The 8,169-nt window shown below is 52.9% G+C and overlaps 1 long non-coding RNA gene across 1 annotated transcript; it reads left to right on the top strand.

Annotated features, from left to right (window-relative positions):
• Positions 1 to 1,751: 1,751 nt before the first annotated feature.
• On the top strand, positions 1,752 to 5,130 carry LOC123643241. Its single transcript, XR_006736729.1, has 3 exons — positions 1,752 to 2,276; positions 4,762 to 4,879; positions 4,966 to 5,130. It is a non-coding gene; the product is annotated as an uncharacterized LOC123643241 (long non-coding RNA).
• Positions 5,131 to 8,169: the final 3,039 nt, after the last annotated feature.

Raw genomic sequence — 8,169 nt, 5'->3', positions numbered from 1 at the left:
ACACTTGCGTTGCTGCATAGCCCTGGTGTCCCTGCAGGGATTAGTGTTGCAATTCAAAACTGTAACTCACTGTGTGGCTGCTGGCAGGGACAGTGGGGAGCACAGGGCTGTCCCCAGCCAGCACAGCGAGGAGGCCCCAGGACGCAGCAGCAGTGAGTTTCCTCTGCGTTTCCACTGGGCCAGCTCCTGAGTGCTGTCTGAGGACCGTCTCATTCGGTCTTTACAGCAACTTCCAAAAGTGTCGCTACCCTTCCCATTTCAGAGGGAAAGAAAGTGAGGCTTAGGGTAAGTGAGTAAGTTCCCCAGGGTCAAGCAGCCGCCCGGGAATCAGAGCACAGCCAGGGGACGGGGCCCCAGGAGCCAACGAGAAAGCACCTTTGGGCTTCGGGTTGTACCGAGCATCTCTGTAGGCCACAGACTTTCTTTCTCTCTCTTTCTCTCTTTCTTTCTTTCTTTTCTTTCTTTCTTTCTTTTCTTTCTTCCTTCCTTCCTTCCTTTCTTTTCTTTCTTTCTAAATGCAGGTTGGGGTTTAACTGGAAAGTGTTTTAGACATCTGTGTACACAGAAGAATGAACATTTCAGCAAACAGCTGCAAGTCCCAGAGAACAGTTTTCCAAAGATGAAAGACACCTGGTAACTTTACAAGGATGGGGCTGTGGCATCCCTCCTCCCCCTCCCATCAAATTCCAACACTGTCATTAGAGAAGAATCCTGCCTGTGCTGCCCACCCCGGCCAGGAAACGGCTCACGGAGGGGAAGGCCGGTCAGTAATCAAGACCACGTGGGTTGCGGTCTGTGTGCGGAGAGAGCTGCTCAAAGAACAGAAAGCAAGGAAAAGCAAAGACCTAGAAGTGCCCCCCACCCCGCCTGCAGACAGGGAATCGGCCTCGTGCGGTTTTCTCTGCAGAAACACCTCTGGGTCTGCCGGTCTCCGGGCAGGATCTGCAGCTGCAGGTAGGGGAGGGGCTGGGCCTGGGCGCTGGGCGTCCAGACGGTTTCCATTTCTCCGGATAACCACGGAAAACATGAATCAGAAGCCCGAGCCCTGCGCTGGCCCCAGCTGCAGTGTGCGGGCACCGCCTGTGAGTCACGGGGTGCTCTGCCAGCGCTGTTTTTCACATTTCTGTCCAGGGAACGATTTCTCACTGGACGCTCGGTCTCTTCAGTCCTCTGTGCTCCGGGCCATTGCTCAGACTGTGTCCACGGGGCTCCGTGTGCTCTCGGCGAGACGCAGCCACCCCTGACGACGGCCGACTGAGCACAGCCTCGGGACACGGAGTCACGTCTGGATCCTCAGCACAGAGGAGGGTGGATCGCAGACCCGGTTCACGTGTTAAGAAGCCAGGTGGGGGCTGCTGACCGGCCACGGCCCTGCTCTCATTGCCGGGGCCTGCAATCGGGCTCACGCTCGAGTCCTGCTCACGTCCTGTGTCGCACCCCCAACTCACCGGGCACAGCCTCAGAAGCACTTCCCAAACCACCCTGTGCTGCGCACGGCCCGGCTCTTCCTTGGGATGACAGCCACAGACATGCGGGTCTCGTCATGGCAGAGGAGCTGAGTGACCACTCAGCCTGGGACAGTGCAACCCACGTTCCCCAACCTCAGACAGGCCTCGTAGCTTCCCTGGGACTCCGTGCGTGTCCTCCTTCTTAGACAGAAGAGGATGCCACCTCCCTCGCCAGCCACTGCTGAGCCTGAGCTCAGTGCTTTGTGCGCGCTGTGGGCTCTGGTCCCGCAGCAGCCCCAGCTATGAGCACGTGTGCCCTCCCTGCTCTGCAGGCGAGGAGACCGGGGGTCAGAAAGGGTCAGGGAGTTGGCTGTGACCACCCGGCTGTTAAGCAGCAGGGCCAGGATTTGACCTGAGGGCGGGAGGCTTCCAAGTCTGACCGTGCACATGGCAGGAACCCTGAACCACCTTTGCATAAATGGGCTTCACAGCCCGATCTGCCTTTTACGAGGTTCTTTCTTGCTTAACTTGGCGTAACACACAGCTCCACATAACAACGTCCCGGGCAGTGACAGACCACATATGTGACACTAGTCCCATAAGATTATAATGGAGCTGAAATATTTCTATTGCCTACTGATATCACAGCCATCGTAACATCGTAGCACAATTGGTTTCCTTTTTTCAAATCAATTTAGTGTAGCCTGAGTGTACAGTGTGTGTAAGGCCTACAGCAGTGTGCGGCGCTGTCCTGGGCCTTCACAGTCACGCCCCGCTCGCTCACCGACTCACCAAGAGCAACTTCCAGTCCTGCCAGCTCCATTCATGGTAAGTGCCCTATATAGACAGACCATTTTTTATCTTTTATACCATATTTTTACTGTACCTTTTCTATGCTTAAAGGTGTTTAGATACACAAATACTTACCATTGTGTTACAGCTGCCTACAGTATTCAGTACTGGAACATGCTGGGCAGGTGTGTAGCCCGGGAGCAATAGGCTGCACCATATGGCCTATGTGTGTGCTAGGAGGTTCCAGCTAGGTGTGTATCCTCTGTGATGTTCACACCGGGATGAAATCACCCAACCATGCATTTCTCAGAACATACGCTATTGTTAAGTGACAAATGACTGCACCTCTACTTACTCTCCCTCAGGGAGCACTTCCTTCTGCAGAGCAGTGCTCAGCAACCTCGGGTTTCTCTCTGGCTTTTAATGCTGCTTTTGTGTGGGACACACAGGTAGTGGTCTCGACTACAGGTGGAGGTGGTGGTACACTGGGGCCGGCTCACACAGCCTCATGCGTGCTGAGAGCTGGAACTCGGCAATTTGGGAAACAGTTCTCAAACAAAGCTGGTATTAAAAATTAAATCATATACATTTATAATTTATTGTCAACAGAGATATATTTCTAAAACTCACCACTTCTTATTTTATTACAGTTTACTCTTATCTATCATTTATGTATTAAATCTAAATGATGAAATACTGTATCACGGTGCGATACCATGTATCTCTTCCCAACTCTGTGCTCAGTGCTTTGGTAGCTTAAGTGGGCCATGGCGGGAGTGTTTACACCACGGAAAGTGGCAGACACTACACACCAGGGGTTCCGGCTTTTGTTTTTCCTGGAAAGCCGGTTACTGGACACTTATTAGCAGCCCCATGGACACAGTTCGTGTGTGGCATCCTCTGTTTGTAAAACAGCATTTACAGTATCAGCCACATAAGTAAACATGGGTGGAGAGATTACTCCTAAATCTAGAAATCTGGACTTTTGGAAAGTCTAATTATAGATCATAGAATTGCAGTTGAAGATTGGGAAGATAATCCCTAAAGCATTCCTACAATTCGCCTTGGAAAGAGATCCACCCTCAGGTGGCTCTCAAATGAGCCCCAAATGCGATACCACGATGTCCTCCCGGGCTCAGTCTCCCTCAGTCAGGTGAGTCGGACCAAACTCGCAGCATGTTCACCAGCACGAGTGGGCCAGGCTCGGGGTTCCCCCTTCACACGACTCCAAAGGAAAGTGCAAATTATTTCTCTCTGGGACCCCCTGAAGGGCTTCCTACGGCCACTGAGGACCTCACTGGGCTTAGTCATGAGACTCGCCCATCCGTGGAAACTGGGCACACTAAGTACGTGGCCAACTCAGAAAAGACAATGGACACGCTGTCTCTCTATGCAAGAACAGAGGTGTCATCAACAGGGACGGAGCGGCACTTGCAGCTGGGAACGAGAAGCAAGGCCCGGCCTCCTGGGGCTCGTTGATGCGAGTGAGCAGCTTTTGTTTTTAAAGGAAATGCTGGAGAGCAGGATTGGAGTTCTCTTAGGATGCCCTCTTTACCTCTTTGTTGTTTCGAGAAAAGCCTAAATTTAACAAAGCCTCATTCTATATTCCCAGGTAGTTCCCAATGACCTTGTAGGAAAACAACAGAGGCCTTAAAAGGCTTCGGGGGTCCCAGAGGAGTTGGGGAGGGGTGACCATGTGTGTGCACATGGCGCACGGCCAAGACCGGGGCTGGGGAAAGGCGAAGGTGCTTTAACAGGAAGCGAACACAAGTGGCCAGTCCTGGCTGCCCCAGACCTGCTCTGCAGTGGCTTTGGGGTGGCCGGAGAACTCCCTCCAGCAGCAGAGAGGGCCAGGTGTGTGGGGTCCACCCGATCATCAGCAGGCCCTCAACGATCCTTCATACCACATCCGTGGGGACTTGTCAAAGTCCCCTAGGAGTGTGGGCCGCAAGGAGATGGAGGAACAAGGTTTCCGAGTTGGAGACAAAACAGAGGCCAGTGCTGACCGGGGAAAGGCCGGCGCGGCTGCCGAGGCTGGCAGGAGGCTCTGGGTCAGGCGCTGGCAGAGCCCCGCAGAGGGGCAGTGGGGCCTAGGTCAGAGGTCCTGACTGGGGCCACCATGGGCCCGGGCAAGCAGCTGGGGTCAGAGGTCAGCCGGCAGCCGTGGTGTGGCGGGGCTGAGTGCGGGGAGCGGGCTGCAGGGAGAACGCTGGGAGCACCCAGAGAGGCCGGGAGGTGCTGTTCTCACACACAGCTGGCGGGACGGCTCCCGGAGAAAAGAGAAATGCTCCAAACTACTTAACAATGTTTTCCTTTGGTTATTCTGAATTATAGGTGAGCCCTAGTTCCTTCCTTACACACTTTCTTCTATCAGACTTGTGTAAACAACACAGTAAGGATAGGCAGAGCCATCTGCCAGGCGAGGACAGGGGTTTGGGGACAGGGGACGGGGGACGGGCCTCCCGGGGAGGCTCCTGATCGGGACACGATTTACAGACGCTGCTTCGCCATCTTCCCACAGCCCTGGTGGCCCATCCCACGTTCTGTGGAAACTGAACAAAGACATGCCATGTGACTACTCGTTTTTAATTGAGAACTGTCCTCTATAGTTTGGAGCAGAGACTTGGAACACAGACATGGTAAGTATCCAGCCAACATCACATGAGACGCGGTTGGGGGAAGCAGGAAATGCCGGATCTGACTTCCACCCAACGCCTAACCACAGCGCTCCACGCCGCTTCCCTCTGGAACCTCCTGGCCTGTCTGAGCCGTGAGCGACATCTCCCCGAAGGGCTGGAATCTGGAGGGAAGGCTCGCTGTGTCCAGAGCCTGGGAGGACCTGGCAGGGCTGGGGAGGAAAGAACAGACCTTAGGCCAGAAAGCCGAAAAGGTTTTCTCCCTCTGCGATGGGAGCGCTTTGGGAAGGAGGGTGGGCAGGACGCCGGGGGGCTCTTGCCAGCTGCACAGTGCAGGGCTGGGTGGGAGGCCAGTGACCCCCGAACCTTCTGTGTTTCTGTGACAGGGACAGCAGCCGCCACAGAGGAGAGGCCAGGCTCCACAGCCGCGCTCAGCCTGGGCGTGTGACTTAGGGGGTTTTCCCAAAGGGGCCCCCCACCCTCCAAACGTCCACCTCACGCATTGTACCGGGGTCAGAAATGCCCACTGTAGACACGCCTTCGAATGAAGTCACTGGTCCCCTTCCACATGTGACCAGGCTCCCTGGAAGGTCATTCATCACCAACTGGAGGATGCTCAGAATGAAACGAGCTAGTACCTGCCCCAGTCGGGCATGATATTTTTCACAAAAGCTGAGTTTTGAGAAAGAGAAACCCGGCTAGCAGTCACGGGCTTGTGGGAGGAACACAGGATGGTGACAGGAGTGGTGGGGGACCCAGGTTGCCTGGGATACAGTTGCAGCTCAGGTTATGCCAACTACAGTGTTTGTGGCTCTGATGACGTCAGAACTAGCTGAAAACTTTTTCAAAACTAGTTTTGCTTGATAGTTATATTTTTTAGTGCCTTATCTTAAAATTTGGCCATCTGAAGAGATGAGAAGTAGTATTTCACTTTGTTTTAATCGACATTAATTTGGATTTCCCCCAGTAACTAGTGAGGTTGAGCATCTTTTCAAAAGTTTATCAGCCATTTCAGTATATTCTGCCATCAACTGACCACTCATAGGTTTTCTCTATTTTTCTATTACTGAGTCTACCCGTCTATCTCTACCTATATACCTGTCTATCTTAAAGGATTTCTTTATAGAGTTCAGGTAATAATCCCCTGTCAGGTTCTGCAAGGGTTATCTGGAAAGCATCCAGCCACTGTTAACATAGGGACAACGGTTTGTGCAACATAGATGTCACCTGGCAGCCAAGGAGCGTGGACAGGGCTGTGCATGCGTGAACAGTGACGCCCTCCCTGTACCAGTCAGTGGGGTGTAGACACCGCTGAGTGAGCACGTGCACTGTGTGGCCGTCGCATTCGAAATGTTTTTCCTTTAAATGACTATATTTTTCAACTCTAGCAGATTTATTTCTTTTGCTTTTGAACTACCAGCTTTTCCTTCATAGTTTCTATGTCTTCTATCTCTGTAATCATTTTAAATATGCCAATTTTGGCCATCTTTAATAGATAGTCCTATTATTTTTATTTCTTAGAGTAGAAATCTCATCATGTGTTGCATATACTGATCCCCCCTCAGTGGTTAATTGCCTTATGTCATCCGTAGTTTCCAGTGTGAGTTCATTGTCAGCTACATCTCTGGGAGTCCCCGAGATCCTCAGCCAGGGAGTGCTCCTCTGCCACAGGTTGGTGTTTGCTTTAGGGTCTTAGGGGATTCACTGGACCCAGACCTATTACTCTGTTCATTTCTAGGCTCAGGAATTGAGATTATTTCTCAGGGGGACAGCTTGTGTCCAACCAGAGAAAAGTTTCTCTTGCCATCTCTCATCAGCCCAAGTTCCCAGTCCCTTCCTTGCAAAGGAACACCCATTCGAGGGCCCCACTGCACGCAGACGTATCAGCTCCATCTCCCTACCTGGAACGTGCCCAAGGGCCTGTCTCCTGTCCTGTGTGGGCAGGAAAACGTGAGCACAGGGGCCCAGGCCACCGTGTCCACACTGCCCTGGTGTCAGTCACAGGATGTCACCTTGGCTTTGCATTCTCTTCACATCCGGGCCTCTGCCGGTTTCCCTTCTTGCTGTTAAACAAGGCTGTGGCCTTACTGCGAGCATTTCTCCTCCTGATCCAGAATCCTGTGTGTCAGCCGTGGCGGAGGGTGGCGGACACATCAGCCGGGTCTACTTTGTTCCCAGAGGTCTCCCTAGTCACTCTTCAGCATCCCGGACCTGCTTCCAACTCGACCCAGGCGGCTGCAGAGCAGAAACACCGCTGACTCGCACCCGCTGGACTCCGTACACCTGTGCGAGGCCCCGCGGCGGCGGCCCCCAGCCCCCGGGCCACGAGCCGATTCGCACGCCTTGGGCACGGGCTCCTCGCGGCTTGCGCGGTCCTTCGTGACCTCCCTCCACTCCAGCTGGCCAGTCCTCAGTTTCCTCGGAGAGCCCGTCTCTGCCGGTGATCCAATACCTGACCTCTAGATGGCACCAGAGAGTCGAACGTTTCCTTCTCTCTTCCCAGTGGCCCAAAGAGAGTCGCCTAAATGCTTCCGATGGTTGTAAGAAATATTGTCATTGCCAAATCACCTACAGACACATGATTAAACTGTGTGAGAAAATACAGCTCCCACAATCACATCCTAACAAAAAATATGATGAAAGAAAACAAAGAGGTTAGGTTGAGTATGTGGGTCAAGAATTCTTCTTTTTTTTTTTTCTTTCTCTGAACTTTATAAACCAGTTTATTGAGAGGTCGGTTTTGATGCACCGAAAACTAAACCCAAATTTATTCCTAATTCTAAAGTCGCTGAAAACCTGGTCTCTTTCTCTCTACCTCTGTAGTAAATCTTGGGCAAAACTTCACTGTTTTCAAATCATCGTAGGTAATAACGGGATAGACTCTTTTCCCAGGCTGTAAAACGTTCAGCACAAACGGTGTCGAACATCTCGGTTTCCCCCTGATGCCCCTATGGCTTGGACACCACGTGCAGGGATGGGCTTGGGTGGCCTTTTTCCTTCCCCCCTTTGCTATTCTGCTTTGCCTCCCGCGGTCGCAGTTGGGGTTCTTCTGGGACGGAGCAGGGCAGCGGTAAGAAGGCTCCCCTCCCCACAGGGGCAGAAGAAACACAAACGCATCCTTGGCCACCCGATCCCAAAGTGTGCACCACATGCAGCCAGTGCTGACTCTCAGCCCAGCCACCAGCCAGGTCAGTGTGGCCACACCCCTTGCCCTCAGGTTTCTCACACGTGAATCATGTCCCAACAGTCTCAACATCCCCCCAGGTCCCGGGGCCAGACTTGAAGATCCTTCA

The sequence above is a fragment of the Lemur catta genome, chromosome 8 (genome assembly GCF_020740605.2).
Source record: "Lemur catta isolate mLemCat1 chromosome 8, mLemCat1.pri, whole genome shotgun sequence".
In the NCBI taxonomy this organism is placed as follows: domain Eukaryota; kingdom Metazoa; phylum Chordata; class Mammalia; order Primates; family Lemuridae; genus Lemur; species Lemur catta.
This window is presented reverse-complemented; position numbering and strand designations above follow the sequence as displayed.